This window comes from Balaenoptera physalus (genome assembly GCF_965194825.1).
Source record: "Balaenoptera physalus genome assembly, chromosome: 15".
Taxonomy (NCBI): Eukaryota; Metazoa; Chordata; class Mammalia; order Artiodactyla; family Balaenopteridae; genus Balaenoptera; species Balaenoptera physalus.
In genome coordinates this window covers 54,712,870-54,730,977 of record NC_138894.1, presented here as the reverse complement: position 1 = coordinate 54,730,977, position 18,108 = coordinate 54,712,870, and the positions used below count along the sequence as shown (strand labels likewise).

Genomic DNA, 18,108 nt, shown 5'->3' with positions numbered 1-18,108 from the left:
ACTCAAAATGGATTATAGATCTAAATGTAAGGCCAGATACTATGAAACTCTTAGAGGAAAACATAGGCAGAACACTCTTTGACTTAAATCACAGCAAGATCCTTTTTGACCCACCTCCTAAAGAAAGGGAAATAAGAACACAAATAAACAAATGGGACCTAATGAAACTTAAAAGCTTTTGCACAGCAAAGGAAACCATAAACAAGACGGAAGGGCAACTTTCACAATGGGAGAAAATATTTGCAAATGAAGCAACTGACAAAGGATTAATCTCTAAAATATACTATCAGCTCATGCACCTCAATATCAAAAAGACAGCCACCATATCCAAAAATGGGCAGAAGACCTAAATAGACATTTCTCCAAAGAAGATACACAGATTGCCAACAAACATATGAAAGGAAGCTCAACATCACTAATCATTAGAGAAATGTAAATCAGAACTACAATGAGGTATCACCACACAGGTCAGAATGGCCATTGTCAAAAAATCTACAAAGAATAAATGCTGGAGAGGGTGTGGAGAATAGGGAACCCTCTTGCACTGTTGGTGGGAATGTAAATGGATACAGCCACTATGGAGAACAGTATGGAGGTTCCTTAAAAAACTAAAAATAGAACTACCATACAACCCAGCAATCCCATACCCTGAGAAAACCATAATTCAAAAAGAATCATGTACCACAGTGTTCATTGCAGCACTGTTTACAATAGCCAGAATATGGAAGTAACCTAATTGTCCCATTGACAGATGAACGGATAAAGAAGATATGGTACTTATATACAATGGAGTATTACTCATCCATAAAAAGAAACGAAATTGAGTTATTTGTAGTGAGGTGGATGGACCTAGAGTCTGTCATACAGAGTGAAGTAAGTCAGAAAGAGAAAAAGAAATATCGTATGCTAACACATGTATATGGAATCTAAAAAAAAAAAAAAAAGTTCTGAAGAACCTAGGGGCAGGACAGGAATAAAGACACAGATGTAGACAATGGATTTGAGGACACGGGGAGGGTGAAGGGTAAGCTGGGATGAAGTGAGAGTGGCATGGACACATATGCACTACGAAATGTAAAATAGATAGCTAGTGCGAAGCAGCTGCAAAGCACAGGAAGATCAGCTTGGTGCTTTGTGACCACCTAGAGGGGTGGGATAGGGAGGGTGGGAGGGAGACACAAGAGGGAGGGGATATGGGAATATATGTATGCATATAGCTGATTCACTTTGTTAAAACAGAAACTAACACGACATTTTAAAGCAATTATACTCCAATAAAGATGTTAAAAAAAATAAAATGATTGAATTTTACTTCTTGTCTAGGGAAGCTTCATCCTCTCTAATAAGGCATTCCCTTGAAATAACTTGCTCAAGCAGAGATATCAGCTTACAGTTATAACTCAGTCATTGGTAAGTGCCTCAGTCAGTAATACAAAAATAGAACATTCTCCCAAGATTTCTAGAATAGAAAGTCTTAAATTCACAGTGTTCCAATGCCATTCATTTATGTCTTCCTACCTGTTTAGTCATACCTACCTACCATGTGTATTATCTGCTTCTAACAATTTATTTAGAGTTTTAGGACTATGATATATACAAGGACCTTCTCTCCATCTAGTTACATTTAACCAATCTTCTGGTCCAGATAGAACTGCTGTCATATATTCCTATTAATTTCAAATTATCTAGATTCTCCTTAATTCTCTGGTCCAGAAACTTTCGTTGATGTTCATATTTTTGAGTACATTTTAGACATATGTCTAGCTTTGTATATTACTGCCCCACCCCACAAGCTTTAACTGATTGTCCGTTTTTATAACATGTCAAAGAGAGCCATTTATACATTCTATGCCACCTTTCAGTCAGTCCTTATGAGGCTGCAAATGGTGTAAAAAATGTCATTGTTCACCAGGTAAGTTAAAAAAGCAGTGTTAAAACTTTCATTAGATTTTTTTAGAGCAACAGTAACCAACAGAGACAATTTGGATAACACACTTGCCTGTATGTTTGATATACTTTTAGTTATTTTACTTAGGAAGAGCAGTAATTTTTCTGTTGTCAGTGTATAGATGAAGCTATCAAAAATGTTAGAAATAAGAGAAATATGAGTATTCTCTGTAATTTAAAATGTAAAATCAACTGAAAATAAAATGGACATATGCATATTGCCTTAAGAAACATAATAAGCCCAATGTCAACTTGAGTATATTAAGTTATTCAAATACAGAAATAAGTCAGGGAGGGAAATGACCCGTGATCATTTAGCATCAGTGGATGGACTGACTAAAAAGTATATTGTTAGTGGCCTCAGCTAATGTACTGGGAGTGATAGGACCCTTTGACAAAGACTCCATTTTATGAGATGGTTGTGAACAAGCCTGATTCTGAAAAGTAGTCTTATTCTAAATAGGTATGTATACAGTGAAACTAGTCTGATTATTTTGAAAACTGTCTCCCATTTTTGGTGATAATTCTTATAACAAAATAACACATATGAAGAATACAGGATTGTCATGTGGGTGTTAATATTTTGAATATTATGAGATATATGCATAACATTTAATAGTTTGGCTTTATGAACTAATACATTATTCGTATGATCTTGGTAAATAGAAGTTTTCCCTTGAGAGACAAATCTGTTGTCATTTTACTAACAAAAATCAAGCTTCTGAGCATGTAAGACTGACTTGGGAAATAATAAACTCCCCTGGGTCTATGAGACATCTTAGGAGACCCTTTGATATTCTTTCCCCCAGAAATGAAAAATGTAACTGTAAATGCCTGATTCAGACTTTTAATTTCCACATTTGTGTATCAAGGCAAGTGCTTTCAAATTTACAAATACTTTGATTCAAGATATAGCATAATATGTATTGTTTTCTCTTGTCCATCCATACCCATGAGGGCAGTGACCTTCCTGTACAAAATTGCATTCTTCATAGTGTTAGCATCAGTCCTAAGCATGTTTGCTGTGTGTATTTTAATTACACATATATTTTAGGCTATACAAGATATTGTTATTTTTCTGCAAAAAGTATTTTAATTTTGGGGGGTCATTCTGTCATCCATCTTATAGCTAGAATTTGGGATATTTTTCCTTATGCTTAACGTATATGTTTAGTACTTCCTTAAATGCAGGTCTGGTTATGATAAATCCCACGTGTGTGTGTGTGTGTGTGTGTGTGTAAAATATCTTTCTTTTATTGTCACTTCTGAAGAAAATATGACTGGATAAAGACTTTTAGCCAGTCCCTCATCCACCTCCAAAATTTGAAGATATTCCATTGTCTTCCAAGACAGAAGACAGTGTTTCATTGTTGCATTGAGAGGTTAGCAATCAGTCTTACTAAGTTACTGAAGGTAGTATGTACTTTCTCCTTTTGTTTGAAATATGGTACTCTTAAGATTTTCTTTTTGTGTCTTTTTTCAAGCACATTTACACTTTTGCATGTAGTTGTGATTTTCTTTGTAGCAATTCTTGAATATATGGTTGGATATCTTTCATCAGTTTTGGAAAATTACCAGCTATGATCTCTTCCAATATTTCTTCTGTTACCATCCTTTCCAATTTACACTTGCTACTCCACTTAAAGATAATATAGAGCAATTAGCTCAATTACCCTTCTTTATTACATAAATTCTCTCTTCATCTATTTTTCTTTTTGCTTTCTAGGTTTTATCTTCTGATCTTAGAGGATAAAACCTAGACTAATGGAAAACATAGACTAATGGAACAGAACTGAGAGCCCAGAAATAAATATTTGACAAGGGAGTCAAGAATACTCAATGTGGAAAGGATAGCCTCTTCAATAACAGTTGTTGGAAAACCTGGATAATCACTTGCAGAATAATTAAATTGGACTCCTATCTTACACCACTCACAAAAATTAACTCAAAATTGATTATAGACTTAAACATAAGACCTGAAACCATGAAAGTCCTGGAAGAAAACACAGAAAAGAAGCTCCTTGACATTGGTCTTGGTAACGAGTTTTTGGATATGATACCAAAAACATAGCAAAAAAAGCAAAAATAATTAAGTGGGACTACATCAAACATAAAATCTTCTGTATAGCAAAAGATACAATCAACAAAATGAAAAGACAACCTACAGAATGGGAGAAAACATGTGACAACCATTTATCCGATAAGGGGTTAATATCAAAAAACATCTCAATAGCAAACAAACAGAAATATTCAGATTAAAAACTGGGCAGAAGGCCTAAATAGACATTTTTCCAAAGAAGAAATACAAATAACCAACAGGTACATGAAAAGATGCTCAACACTACTAATTATCAGGAAATTGCAAATCAGAACCACTATGAAATACCACCTCACATCTGTTAGAATGGCTATTAACAAAAAGACAAGAGATGACAAGAGATGATAAGTGCTGGTGAGGGTGTGGAAAAAAGGGGGCCCTTGTGCACTATTGTTGGGAGTGTGAATTGGTATAGGTAACTTGGAAAACAGTATGGAGTTTCCTCAAAAAATTAGAAATAGAGCTAGGATATGATTTAGTCATCCCACTTCTGGGTATATATCCAAATAAAATGAAATCAGGATCTCAAAGGGATATCTGCACTCCAAAGGTTATTGTAGCATTGTTCACAATAGCCAAGATATGGAAACAACCTAAGGGTCCATTTATGGATGAATGGAAAAAGACACTATATGTATATGAATATGACGTGTAATATTATTTTGCCATGAGAAAAGGGAATCCTGACATTTGTGACAACATGGATAGACCTTGAGGACATTATACTAAGTGAAATAAATCAGACAGTGAAAGATAAACACTTTGTGATCTTATATGCAGAATTTATAAAAGCCTAACTCATAGAAACAGAGTAGAATGGAGGTTGCCAGGACCTGGGGATAGGGGAAATGGAAGATATGGGTTAAAGTCTATAAACTTCCAGTTACAAGATGAGTAAATTCTGGGGATCTAACATACAGCATGGTGACTATAGTTTATAATACCATACTATATAGTTGAAAGTTGTTACGAGAATAAAGCTTAAATGTTCCCACCACAAAAAAATAGTAATTATGTGAGGTAATAAAGGTGTTAATTGATCCTACTATGGTAATCATTTTGTACTATGTAAGTATATTAAAGCATCACGTTGTACACCTTAAGCTTTCACAGTGTTGTATGTCAATTATATCTCAATAAAACTGGAAAAAAAGAATGGGGCTTTGGTCCCTTGGATAACAATTCTATTTCTGATTCACCCTCATATCTAGGGTATAATATTTTGTGATTCTAGATGACAGCCTAGGGGACTTACCTGCTCCTTTTCTCACCTTGGTAGGCTCCAAACTCCAGTGTTTGTCTCCCAGCCAGTGAGTCTCTCAGAATGTTCAGTTTCTCAGTCTCTCAAGAATCTCTTCTAGATTGACATACATCTCTAAAGGAATAATAACTCCTCAAATTTCTCTCACTTCTTTGGAATTATTTTTTCTCTCTAGAACTTCGCCAAGTAATTCTGCAGCACTTTCATAGCTCTGATAATTTCAAATAGATTTAATTTTTTTTTAAAGATCTTCTGGTTACTATTATCAGAAAATTTGGTCTGAATGTTGTATCTCTAGATCAGGGAGTGTTTTAAATTCATCTCAAATCAAATAACTTAGACAAGTCCAAATAAATAGCAAAACCATATATATTTGTTAATTCTTGTTTTATAAATGATATCACCAATGTATAAAGCAAAAAAGGTGTCTTTTCCAAATAACTTACTTATATCAAGACTAATATCAGAAACTGGGTATTTTTCTTTATATTCCAGTGTGTTGTTTTTTTTTTCTCTATATCATGCTGTCCTCTTTAAAAACACTCGAATCTCCTCTTCCAGGAGTATCCAAGTTAAACCTTTCTCATTCTTGTTATTGCTACCATACCAAAAAACCAGCAGTAGCACTTTTTTGTTTGCACTTTATTGTATGTTAATATTCTCATGAAATCAAAAGAGCATTCTCAATACCAACAATGTTGTAATAAAACTGTTATAGTGTTACATTGCTCAGTGGTGCCAGTGCTTTTAGAAAGAATTTTTGGAATATCTATAAAAATGAAACAATTATACATCTCTAGATGTACCCTTGGCCCTCCAGAGATAATCTTTGTAGCCTATCCATCAATCCCCAGTTTCTTGTCTCAGGATTACATAGAAATTTTGGAAATTTACAAAATGGTGAGAAATCCTAAGCATTGACATATATGTAATGAACATTTCTGAGAGGAGGAAATTTACAGACCTTGTAATGTAAGAATTTAGCAAAAGTGCATCTAATGGAAGAATCGATGATGTGTTTACCAAGTACTCTTAGGCTCCAAGATGTAAAAATACACTCAAATACATTCACATAAAATGGGTGGTGTATTGTAAAGTTGTGGACGTCATGGAAATGTAATTTGGGTGCTACTATACAGGAAGGCTCAAGGAAATCAGACCCAGAAGGATGGGAGCCAGAGGCCAGAGTTACCTCTCTAATTCTGAGAAGCTACATGGTGTTTGGGTCTCTCTCTCTCTCTCTCTCTCTCTCTCTCTCTCTCACTCTCTCTCTCTCTCACTCTCACTCTCACTCTCATCCCTCTAATCTGAGTCTTCTCTTTTCTGCTCACCTCTCACCCAGTCAGCTCCTTCTACTTACTTGTAGTTTTTGCTTTCCCATATATTTCTCTTCCTTGTGAATTTGGAATGCCTTTACAAAAGCTCAAGTCCAAACTCCACATTGTCATTCTGCTTGAATGCTTAAGAAAGACCAACTGCAGTCTCATCATTCAGTTCAAATTTTCAAGGGAAGGAAACTGATCGGTTCTCAACTAGGGAAATAATGTTCTGATCCTAAATTAGGTGTTATCTTTGGTCCATCAGTCTTGACTGAGGGATGGCAAACATTGGGAAATTAGGAAAATATTATTATGGCTACGTGCTGGAGGTTATGGGCACTTTTGTCTGCACCAGGTGAGGTTAACTTTTAGGATGAAAGAGATATGGATGTCATATCAGCTCTCTGATGCTGGATTCTAGGCCAAGCTAACAGGGGTCTGTCTGGTTTTGCCCTCAGCAAGTAGGTCAGGTTCTCAGACTGTTGGCCCCTGAGCTTAGTATGTCAGAGAATGCTTTCATGCTTGAACAGCTGGGGTGTTTTGTTTTGTTTTGAATTTAATACCTATACCTGTGGCATGCACTTCCCGATTCTACACAAGTCCTATAAGCCAGCCAATTGCTGTTATTGACCTGACACTAAGAGGAGTTGAAATTTACAACCCCAAGGTTAGAGAATTTGAGTAAAAGTCTATAATATTTATGAATTTGCCAAGATTATTGTTATAAAGTTGTTGAAATACTTGGCCTACGGAGTAGTTCCTTATAACTAGGCAGGAAGGATCCTTTCCCTTAACATTTAATGTGAACTGGACGTTATGATGGACAGTTTTAATATACTATCTAATTTAATAATCACAGAAACTCTGTAAGATATTTATTATTATCTGCATTTGGGGATTAGGAATAGCAATTCTGGGCTTGAGTCACAAGTTCTCCTGCTTACCATCCATGTTTCCTTGGAAAGTTATTTAAACTCCATTAGTCTCAATTTCCTCCTTTGTAAAATGGTGGTGATAGTACCTATAATATAGGTTTAATGTCAAAATTAAATGATAAAAGTATTTAAAATTACTTACATGTAATAGATACTTAAGCATTCTCTTGTCTTTGGCTTCGTGTTTTAGACAATACAAATTTAATTATTTAATGAATCATCTATCATCATCTCTACTCTTGAGCTGTGTGGTTACTACTTAAGTTGGGAAGATATTTCTGTAATTTTTTTATGCTTCTATATACTCGGGGACCAGTGATATAAATTTGAGTACTAATTGTGTTAATCTACTTGTTATGTTAAAGAAGCTATTTAGTCAGAGGAGTAGTAGTGAAGTCACTTCAAATCATTTGGATAAGGGGGTTGTGATTCTATAGCATCATTTTTTCAGTGTTTTACTCTTCATAAAGGTCAGCACTGTTGTCTCTAAATTTACCTTTAGTCTAACTGTGTTAAAATTGTCACACCCTAACTGAATTATTGCAGTGTTGTAGGTCCAGGATAATCCATGTACATTTAGATTATTTAAAACATCTCTTGTCAAATCATTCTGTTAGAGCAGGAAACATACAACTCACTCTCATATGACATGTGTAAATATGATTACTAGAAGCTATGTGTCCTAATAGATGGTTTATTTTCTTCAGTGTGCTTCATCTTCTCTGGGAAGTTCATTCCAGCTTATCTTTGCATGGGAAACAGGTTCTTGCTTCAAGCTGTCCTACTGCCTTCAGATCTTATTCCCTCCTAATGACCTTTTATAAAGAATTATTCACTTGTGTGTTTGACTTGGAGACCTGGGAGATTTGATTTGGGGGGGGAAACATGATTTTCTTAGTCTGGAGCTTTAAGTACTTGGGGCATGTCAGGAGAAAAAACTCTTGAGGGAACCACGGTCAGATGGATTTAAAAGGTTTACATTTTAATCTGAAGATTATGGGAGGACACTGAAGGACTTTGAGTAGGTTAGTGAGCTGATATTTTGAATATTCCATATTTCCGAAGTGCCTCCCACATAGTTTTTTGTTTCTTTGTTTCTTTGTTTTTTGAAAAGGTTTCCTGACCACAATGTAAAAGATAGGGTAGAGCAAAAATTGGAGCTATTGCTGTAACTCTAGTGGGCCTTGACTAAGGCCTGAAATAAAACCGCGACAGAGAGAATACCAGTGAACGAAAAGAATTAAGAATAGGGGAAGAAAGAGGAGGGGAAAATCAGATTCTCACCATAATATTAATGGGAAAAAAGAAAGCATTTTGTAGTTAGGGCCAAGCTTGTCAGAGGGTGGTTTCAGTTTTATAAAATAGTGTTATCACCATATTCCTCTTTTTGCCTGGCCTCTGGCCCAGTTACTTTCCCTTTTAAAATATTTTTTAAAATACCTTTAATTATATGGGAAAATGTATGATACCAGAATTTAATATCAAATATTTTTAGAATATAAATACCTTGCAGAGGTAACATTCCTATCTCAGTGAGTATCAATAAAAATATTGATTTTTACATCACAGATTTCCCAAAGTGTATGGTGGTATTGTAGAGAGATGGAGGTTGGAATTATAAAGCTAAGAGAGTGGGGAGACTGAATACCTGTTCCAAAGGAGAAGAAAGTAGTAGAGAAGGAGAAAAGAAAGCAGACAGGGGAGGCTCAAGGTCCCTTTTTCATTCACTTCTATCTGTCCTATGTAAGAGAAAGTATTTGTTCACCCACTAGTAATACAGATCTTGGTTTAGAGACTCTGGAGAAAAATCCTTGTTAAAATGTTTTCCTCCCCAATCTGCTACCATGGTCTTAAATTTCTATTCACAATAGAGCCCATAGGGTTAAAGTATTGTTTTTCAGGACTCGAGGTGACTGAAATGGTAGCACAATCACAAATCTGTCTTATCTATCTACATATCTATCTATCTATTATCTATCATCTGTCTATCTTCATAATTTTGCCTTTCCCAGTACAATGTTTTATCTAAACAGTTCCAGGTACATCCTTTGGGTAGGGCAATTGGACAATTGCCCTGGTCGCCACCCTTGCTATGAGGAATGAGGCATACACAGAGTAATACCAGTTCAGAGGCCTAAGGTAGGAATGAACTTGGTGTTGCAAGGAATACCAAGGGAAACTTCTGTGGCTAGAGCGTAATAAACAGAAGATATTTTGATTTAATTACAGGCCAAAACATAGACAGGAACAAGATAATATAAGGCCCCATAAGACATAATAGGTAATTTAGACTTTATTAAGGTGCAAAATAAAGCTACTGAAGGATTAGAAGCAGGGGAGGGATATGACTTAATTAATATTTTATTTTGTCTGCTGTTAGGGAAGAGAGAAGAATAGAAGGGCGATCAAAGAGGAGACTGGGAAGATTCCAAGGAAAACATAATGATCATTTTGACCAGGGTGGTTGTGGTACAGATGGAGAAAATTGGAGGGATTTCAGTAACGTTCTGGAGTTAGAGTCCACTGATTTTCAAATGGTTCAAATGTGTGGATTATGGGAAAAGAGAAATTAAGAATAGCTTCATTTGTCATTAATATCTTTAAAAAGAACAATTTCATGGAAGAGGTAGAGACAGAAGCTCAGGATGAGTAATTTGAGGAGAGAATTAGAGATTGGAAAATAGAGACAGGGAGGAGAGGGAACACTGTAAGGAGTTTTACTGAGGAAAATCTGTATATCTTCTTTGGAGAAATGTCTATTTAGGTCTTCTGCCCATTTTTGGATTGAGTTGTTTGTTTTATTAATATTGAGTTGCATGAGCTGCTTGTAAATTTTGGAGATTAATCCTTCATCAAGTTGCTTCATTTGCAAATATTTCCTCCCATTCTGAGGGTTGTCTTTTCGTCTTGTTTATGGTTTCCTTTGCTGTGCAAAAACTTTTAAGTTTCATTAGGTCCCATTTGTTTATTTTTGTTTTTATTTCCATTACTCTAGGAGGTGGATCAAAAAAGATCTTGCTGTGATTTATGTCAAAGAGTGTTCTTCCTATATTTTCCTCTAAGAGTTTTATAGTGGCTGGCCTTACATTTAGGTCTTTAATCTATTTTGAGTTTATTTTTGCATATGGTGTTAGGGGGTGTTCTAATTTCATTCTTTTCCATGTAGCTATCCAGTTTTCCCAGCACCACTTATTGAACAGGCTGTCTTTTCTCCATTGTATATTCTTGCCTCATCAAACATAAGGTGACCATATGTGCATGGGTTTATCTCTGGGCTTTCTATCCTGTTCCATTGATCTATTCTTCTGTTTTTGTGCCAGTACCATACTGTCGTGATTACTGTGGCTTTGTAGTATAGTCTGAAGTCAGGGAGCCTGATTCCTCCAGCTCCGTTTTTCTTTCTCAAGATTGCTTTGGCTATTTGGGGTCTTTTGTGTTTCCATACAAATTGTGAAATTTTTTGTTCTAGTTCTGTGAAAAATGCCAGTGGTAGTTTGATAGGGATTGCACTGAATCTGTAGATTGCTTTGGGTAGTAGAGTCATTTTCACAATGTTGATTCTTCCAATCCAAGAACATGGTATATCTCTCCATCTATTTGTATCACCTTAAATTTCTTTCATCAGTGTCTTATAGTTTTCTGCATACAGGTCTTTTGTCTCCTTAGGTACGTTTATTCCTAGATATTTTATTCTTTTTGTTGCAGTGGTAAATGGGAGTGTTTCCTTAATTTCTCTTTCAGATTTTTCATCATTAGTGTATAGGAATGCAAGAGATTTCTGTGCATTAATTTTTTATCCTGCTACTTTACCAAATTCATTGATTAGTTCTAGTAGTTTTCTGGTAGCATCTTTAGGATTCTCTATGTATAGTATCATGTCATCTGCAAACAGTGACAGCTTTACTTCTTCTTTTCTGATTTGGATTTCTTTTATTTCTTTCTCTTCTCTGATTGCTGTGGCTAAAACTTCCAAAACAATGTTGAATAATAGTGGTGAGAGTGGGCAACCTTGTCTTGTTCCTGATCTTAGTGGAAATGGTTTCAGTTTTTCACCATTGAGGACGATGTTGGCTGTGGGTTTGTCATATATGGCCTTTATTATGTTGAGGTAAGTTCCCTCTATGCCTACTCTCTGGAGGGTTTTTACATAAATGGGTGTTGAATTTTCTTGAAAGCTTTTTCTGCATCTATTGAGATGATCATATGGTTTTTATTCTTCAATTTGTTAATATGGTGTATCACAATGATTGATTTGTGTATATTGAAGGATCCTTGCATTCCTGGGATAAACCCCACTTGATCATGGTGTATGATCTTTTTAATTTGCTGTTGGATTCTGTTTGTTAGTATTTTGTTGAGGATTTTTGCATCTATGTTCATCACTGATACTGGCCTGTAGTTTTCTTTCTTTGTGACATCTTTGTCTGGGTTTGGTATCAGAGTGATGGTGGCCTCACAGAATGAGTTTGGGAGTGTTCCTCCTTCTGCTATATTTTGGAAGAGTTTGAGGAGGATAGGTGTTAACTCCTGTCTAAATATTTGATAGAATTTGCCTGTGAAGGCATCTGGTCCTGGGCTTTTGTTTGTTGGAAGATTTTTAATCACAGTTTCAATCTCAGTGCTTGGGATTGGTCTGTTTATATTTTATATTTCTTCCTGGTTCAGTCTCAGAAGTTCGTGCTTTTCTAAGAATTTGTCCATTTCTTCCAGGTTGTCCATTTTATTGGCATATAGTTGCTTGTAGTAATCTCTCATGTTCCTTTGTATTTCTGCAGTGTCAGTTGTTACATCTCCTTTTTCATTTCTAGTTCTATTGATTTGAGTCTTCTCCCTTTTTTCTTGATGAGCCTGGCTAACGGTTTATCCATTTTGCTTATCTTCTCAAAGAACCAGCTTTTAGTTTTATTGATCTTTGCTACTGCTTCCTTCATTTCTTTTTTATTTATTTCTGGTCTGATCTCTATGATTCCTTTCCTTCTGCTAACTTTGGGGTTTTTTTGTTCTTCTTTCTCTAATTGCTTTAGGTGTAAGGTTAGGTTGTTTATTTGAGATCTTTCTTGTTTCTTAAGGTAGGATTGCATTGCTGTAAACTTCCCTCTTAGAACTGCTTTTGCTGCATCCCATAGGTTTTGGGCCGTCGTGTTTTCATTGTCATTTGTTTCTAGGTACTTTTTATTTCGTCTTTGATTTCTTCAGTGATCTCTTGGTTATTAAGTAGTGTAATGTATAGCCTCCATGTGTTTGTATTTTTTACCAATTTTTTCCTGTAGTTCATATCTAGTCTCATAGCATTGTTGGAAAAGGTACTTGATATCTTTTCAATTTTCTTAAGTTTACCAAGGCTTGATTGTCACCCAAGATATCTATCCTGGAGAATGTTCCTTGAGCACTTGAGAAGAAAATGTATTCTGTTGTGTTTGGATAGAATGTCCTATAAATATCAATTCAGTCCATCTTGTTTAATGTATCATTTAAAGCTTGTGTTTCCTTATTTATTTTCATTTTGGATGATCTATCTATTGGTGAAAGTGGAGTGTTAAAGTCACCTACTATGATTGTGTTGCTGTCGATTTCCCCTTTTATGGCTGTTAGTATTTGCCTTATGTATTGAGGTACTCCTATGCTGGGTGCATAGATATTTACAATTGTTATATCTTCCTCTTGGATCGATCCCTTGATCATTACGTAGTGTCCTTCTTTGTCTCTTGTAATCATTTTTATTTTAAAGTCTATTTTGTCTGATATGAGTATTACTACTCCAGCTTTCTTTTGATTTCCATTTGCATGGAATATCTTTTTCCATGCCCTCACTTTCAGTCTGTATGTGTCCCTAGGTCTGAAGTGGGTCTCTTGTAGACAGCATATATACGGGTCTTGTTTTTGTATCCATTCAGCCAGTCTACGTCTTTTGGTTGGAGCATTTAATCCATTTACATTTAAGGTAATTATCGACATGTATGTTCCTATTACCATTTTCTTAATAATTTTGGGTTTGTTATTGTAGGTCTTTTCCTGCTCTTGTGTTTCCTGCCTAGAGAATTTCCTTTAGTATTTGTTTTAAAGCTGGTTTGGTGGTGCTGAATTCTCTTAGCTTTTGCTTGTCTGTAAAGGTTTTAATTTCTCTGTCGAATCTGAGTGAGATCCTTTCTGGGTAGAGTAATCTTGGTTGTCGGTTTTTCCCTCTCATCACTTTAAATATGTCCTGCCACTCCCTTCTGGCTTGCAGAGTTTCTGCTGAAAGATCAGCTGTTACCCTTATGGGGATTTCCTTGTATGTTTTGGGGTTTTTTTTCCCTTGCTGCTTTCAATATTTTTTCTTTGTATTTAATTTTTGATAGTTTGATTAATATGTGTCTTGGCATGTTTCTCCTTGGATTTATCCTATATGGGCCTCTCTGTGCTTCCTAGAGTTGATTAACTATTTCCTTTCCCATATTAGGGAAGTTTCCAACTATAATCTGTTCAAATATTTTAGCAGTCCCTTTCTTTTTCTCTTCTTCTTCTGGGACCCCTGTAATTCGAATGTTGGTGTGTTTAATATTGTCCCAGAGGTCTCTGAAACTGTCCTCAATTCTTTTCATTCTTTTTTCTTTACTATGCTCTGCAGTAGTTATTTCCACTGTTTTATCTTTCAGGTCACCTATCTGTTCTTCTGCCTCAGTTATTCTCCTATTGATTCCTTCTAGAGAATTCTTTATTCCATTTATTGTTTTGTTGCTGTTTAGTTCTTCTAGGTCCTTGTTAAATGTTTCTTGTATTTTCTCCATTCTATTTCCACGATTTTGGATCATCTTTACTATTATTATTCTGAATTCTTTTGCATGTAGACTGCCTATTTCCTCTTCATTTGTTTGGTCTGGTGGGTTTTTACCTTGCTCCTTCATCTGCTGTGTGTTTCTCTGTCTTCTCATTTTGTTTAACTTACTGTGTTTGGAGTCTCCTTTTCACAGGCAGCAGGTGTGTAGTTTCCATTGTTTTTGTTGTCTGCCCCCAGTGTGTAAGGTTGGTTCAGTGAGTTGTGTAGGCTTCCTGGCGGAGGGCACTAGTGCCTGTGTTCCAGTGGATGAGGCTGCATCTTGTCTTTCTGGTGGGCAGGTCTGCATCTGGTGGTGTGTTTTGGGGTGTCTGTGACCTTATGATTTTAGGCAGCTTCTCTGCTAATGGGTGGGGTTGTGTTCCTGTCTTGCTATTTGTTTGGCATAGGGTGTCTAGCACTGTCGCTTGCTGGTCGTTGAGTGGAGCTGGGTCTTGGCGTTGAGATGGAGATCTGTGGGACATTTTCGCCATTTGATATTATGTGAAGCCAGGAGGTGTCTGGTGGACCAATGTCCTGAACTTGGCTCTCCCACCTCAGAGGCACAGACCTGATGCCCAGCCAGAGTGCCAAGACCCTGTCATCCACATGGCTCAGAATAAAAAGGAGAAAAAAAGAAAGAAAGAAAGGGTAAGAAAGTTATTAAAATAAAAAATAAATAATTATTATTTTAGAAAATTTAAAAAGTAATTAAAAAAAAAGAAAGACAGTAGAGAGCAACCAAACCAAGAAAGAAATCCATCAATGATAACAAGTGCTGAAAACTATCCTTAAAAAAAAAAAAAAAAAGACAGACAGAACCCTAGGACAAATGGTACAAGTAAAGCTATACAGACAAAATCACACAGAGAAGCATACACATACACACTCACAAAAAGAGAAAAAGGAAAAAAATATATATATATTTTTGCTCCCAAAGTCCACTGCCTCAATTTGGGATGATTCTTTGTGTATTCAATTATTCCACAGATGCAGGGAGTTTATTGTGGAGATTTAATCTGCTGCTCCTGAGGCTGCTGCCAAAGATTTCCCTTTCTCTTCTTTGTTCGCACAGCTTCTGGGGTTCAGCTTTGGATTTGGCCCTGTCTTAGCATGTAGGTCGCCTGAGGGCGTCTGTTACCCGCTCAGACAGGACGGGGTTAAAGGAGCAGCTGATTAGGGGGCTCTGGCTCACTCACGCTGTGGGAGGGAGCGGTACGGAATGCAGGGTGTGCCTGGGGTGGCAGAGGCTGGCATGAAGTTGCACCAGCCTGAGGTGCTTCCTTCTCCTGGGGAGGTTGTCCCTGGATCACAGGACCCTGGGAGTGGCGGGCTGCACAGGCTTCCAGGAGGGGAGGTGTAGATAGTGACCTGTGTTTGCACACAGTCTTCTTGGTGACTGCAGCAGCAGCCTTAGCGTCTCATGCCCTTCTCTGGGGTTCGCGGTTTTTAGCTGTGGCTCGCGCTCGTCTCTGGAGCTTGTTTAGGCTGCGCTCTGAATCCCCTCTCCTCGGGCACCGCGTAACAAAGAGGCAGGAAAAAGTCTCTTGCCTCTTCGGCAGCTCCAGACCTTTTCCGGGACACACTTCCGGTAGCTGTGGCGCACTAGCCCGCTTCAGGCTGTGTTCACGCAGCCAACCCCAGTCCTCTCCCTGGGATCCAGTAGTACTGATTTTTGAATTTGTATGTATGACTGTAAAATTATTGGGTCATAATTTCATAGTATTTGTGGTAAAAAGTAAAGGAAAAAATGAAGCATTGTTATAAACCAAGGTTTGATAAATTTTTTTCGGGTGGGTCTTAGAGTTTGGGAAAAAGAAATGAGCCATCATATCAGATGTTAGATATCAGAGGACAGTAGCTCTGAGGGGAACAATCCTGATCCAGACCTAACCACAGCTGAAGATAATCGCAGTGTTTGCACTTAATGATTTGGTGTTCTTTATAGTAGATAGTCACAGTGTTTGAGTGCGATTGAACTGAATTCATCGCTGATGCTTTAGGCAGTAATACAGAATTGCCTGAGGGAATATTTACAGATGGTTTCAAGAGCAGTATGAAATCTGGAAACAGTTTCTATTACCATATACAGAACTTAAAGTTCTCAATATTGGGATATAGTTGTTGTGTTGAAATCTAAATGATAAATGCAGTCAGTTTTACACATCTTCCGTCATTAGTTTGCCAAGATTTGTGTTTATGGTTTAATTCTGATGCATGCAATTATGGTAGGATACGGTCATAGTCATCTACTGGCTGTTGGATAGAATGTGTGTATGCAGTGTGCATTTAATCACTTTTTTAAAAAAATTTTTTTAACATCTTTATTGGAGTATAATTGCTATACAATGCTGTGTTAGTTTCTGCTGTATAACAAAGTGAATCAGCTATACGTATACATACATCCCCATATCCCCTCCCTCATGCATCTCCCTTCCACCCTCCCTATCCCACCCCTCTAGGTGGTCACAAAGCACCGAGCTGATCCTCCCTCTGCTATGCGGCTGCTTCCCAGTATCTATCTGTTTTACATTTGGTGGTGTATATATGCCAATGCCACTCTCTCACTTCGTCCCAGTTTACTCTTCCCCTTCCCTGTGTCCTCAAGTCCATTCTCCATGTCTGCGTCTTTATTCCTGTACTTCCCCTAGGTTCTTCAGAACATTTTTTTTTTTTTAGACTCCATATATATGTGTTAGCATATGGCATTTGTTTTCCTCTTTCTGACTTACTTCACTCTGTATGACAGTCTCTGGGTCCATCCACCTAACTACAAATAACTCAATTTCGCTTCTTTTTATGGCTGAGTAATATTCCATTGTATATATGTGCCACATCTTCTTTATCCATTCATCCGATGATGGACATTTAGGTTGCTTCCATGTCCTGGCTATTGTAAATAGAGTTGCAATGAACATTGTGGTACATGACTCTTTTTGAATTATGGTTTTCTCAGGGTATATGCCCAGTAGTGGGATTGCTGGGTCGTAGGGTAGTTCTATTTTTAGTTTTTTAAGGAACCTCCATACTGTTCTCCATAGTGGCTGTATCCATTTACATTCCCACCAACAGTGCAAGAGTGTTCCCTTTTCTCCACACCCTCTCCAGCATTTATTCTTTGTAGATTTTTTGATGATGGCCATTCTGACCGGTGTGAGATGATATCTCATTGTAGTTTTGATTTTCATTTCTCTAATGATTAGTGATGTTGAGCATCCTTTCATATGTTTGTTGGCAATCTGTATATCTTCTTTGGAGAAATGTCTATTTAAGTCTTCTGTCCATTTTTGGATTGGGTTTTTTGTGTTTTTGATATTGAGCTGCATGAGCTGCTTGTAAATTTTCGAGATTAATCCTTTGTCAGTTGCTCCTTTTGCAAATATTTTCTCCCATTCTGATGGTTGTCTTTTGGTCTTGTTTATGGTTTCCTTTGCTGTGCAAAAGCGTTTAGGTTTCATTAGGTCCCATTTGTTTATTTTTGCTTTTATTTCCCTTTCTCTAGGAGGTGGGTCAAAAAGGATCTTGCTGTGATTTATGTCATAGCGTGTTCTGCCTATGTTTTCCTCTAAGAGTTTTATAATATCTGTCCTTACATTTAGGTCTTTAATCCATTTTGAGTTTATTTTTGTGTATGGTGTTAGGGAGTGTTCTGATTTCATTCTTTTACATGTAGCTGTCCAGTTTTCCCAGCACCACTTATTGAAGAGGCTGTCTTTTTTCCATTGTATATTCTTCCTCCTTTATAAGGTGACGAT

General features: G+C 36.8%; 1 long non-coding RNA gene across 1 annotated transcript in view; it reads left to right on the top strand.

Moving 5' to 3' along the window:
- Nucleotides 1-18,108, top strand: part of LOC309643557 — a 295,925-nt gene that overhangs the window by 18,841 nt on the left and 258,976 nt on the right. The gene's annotated exons all lie outside the window — the stretch shown is intronic.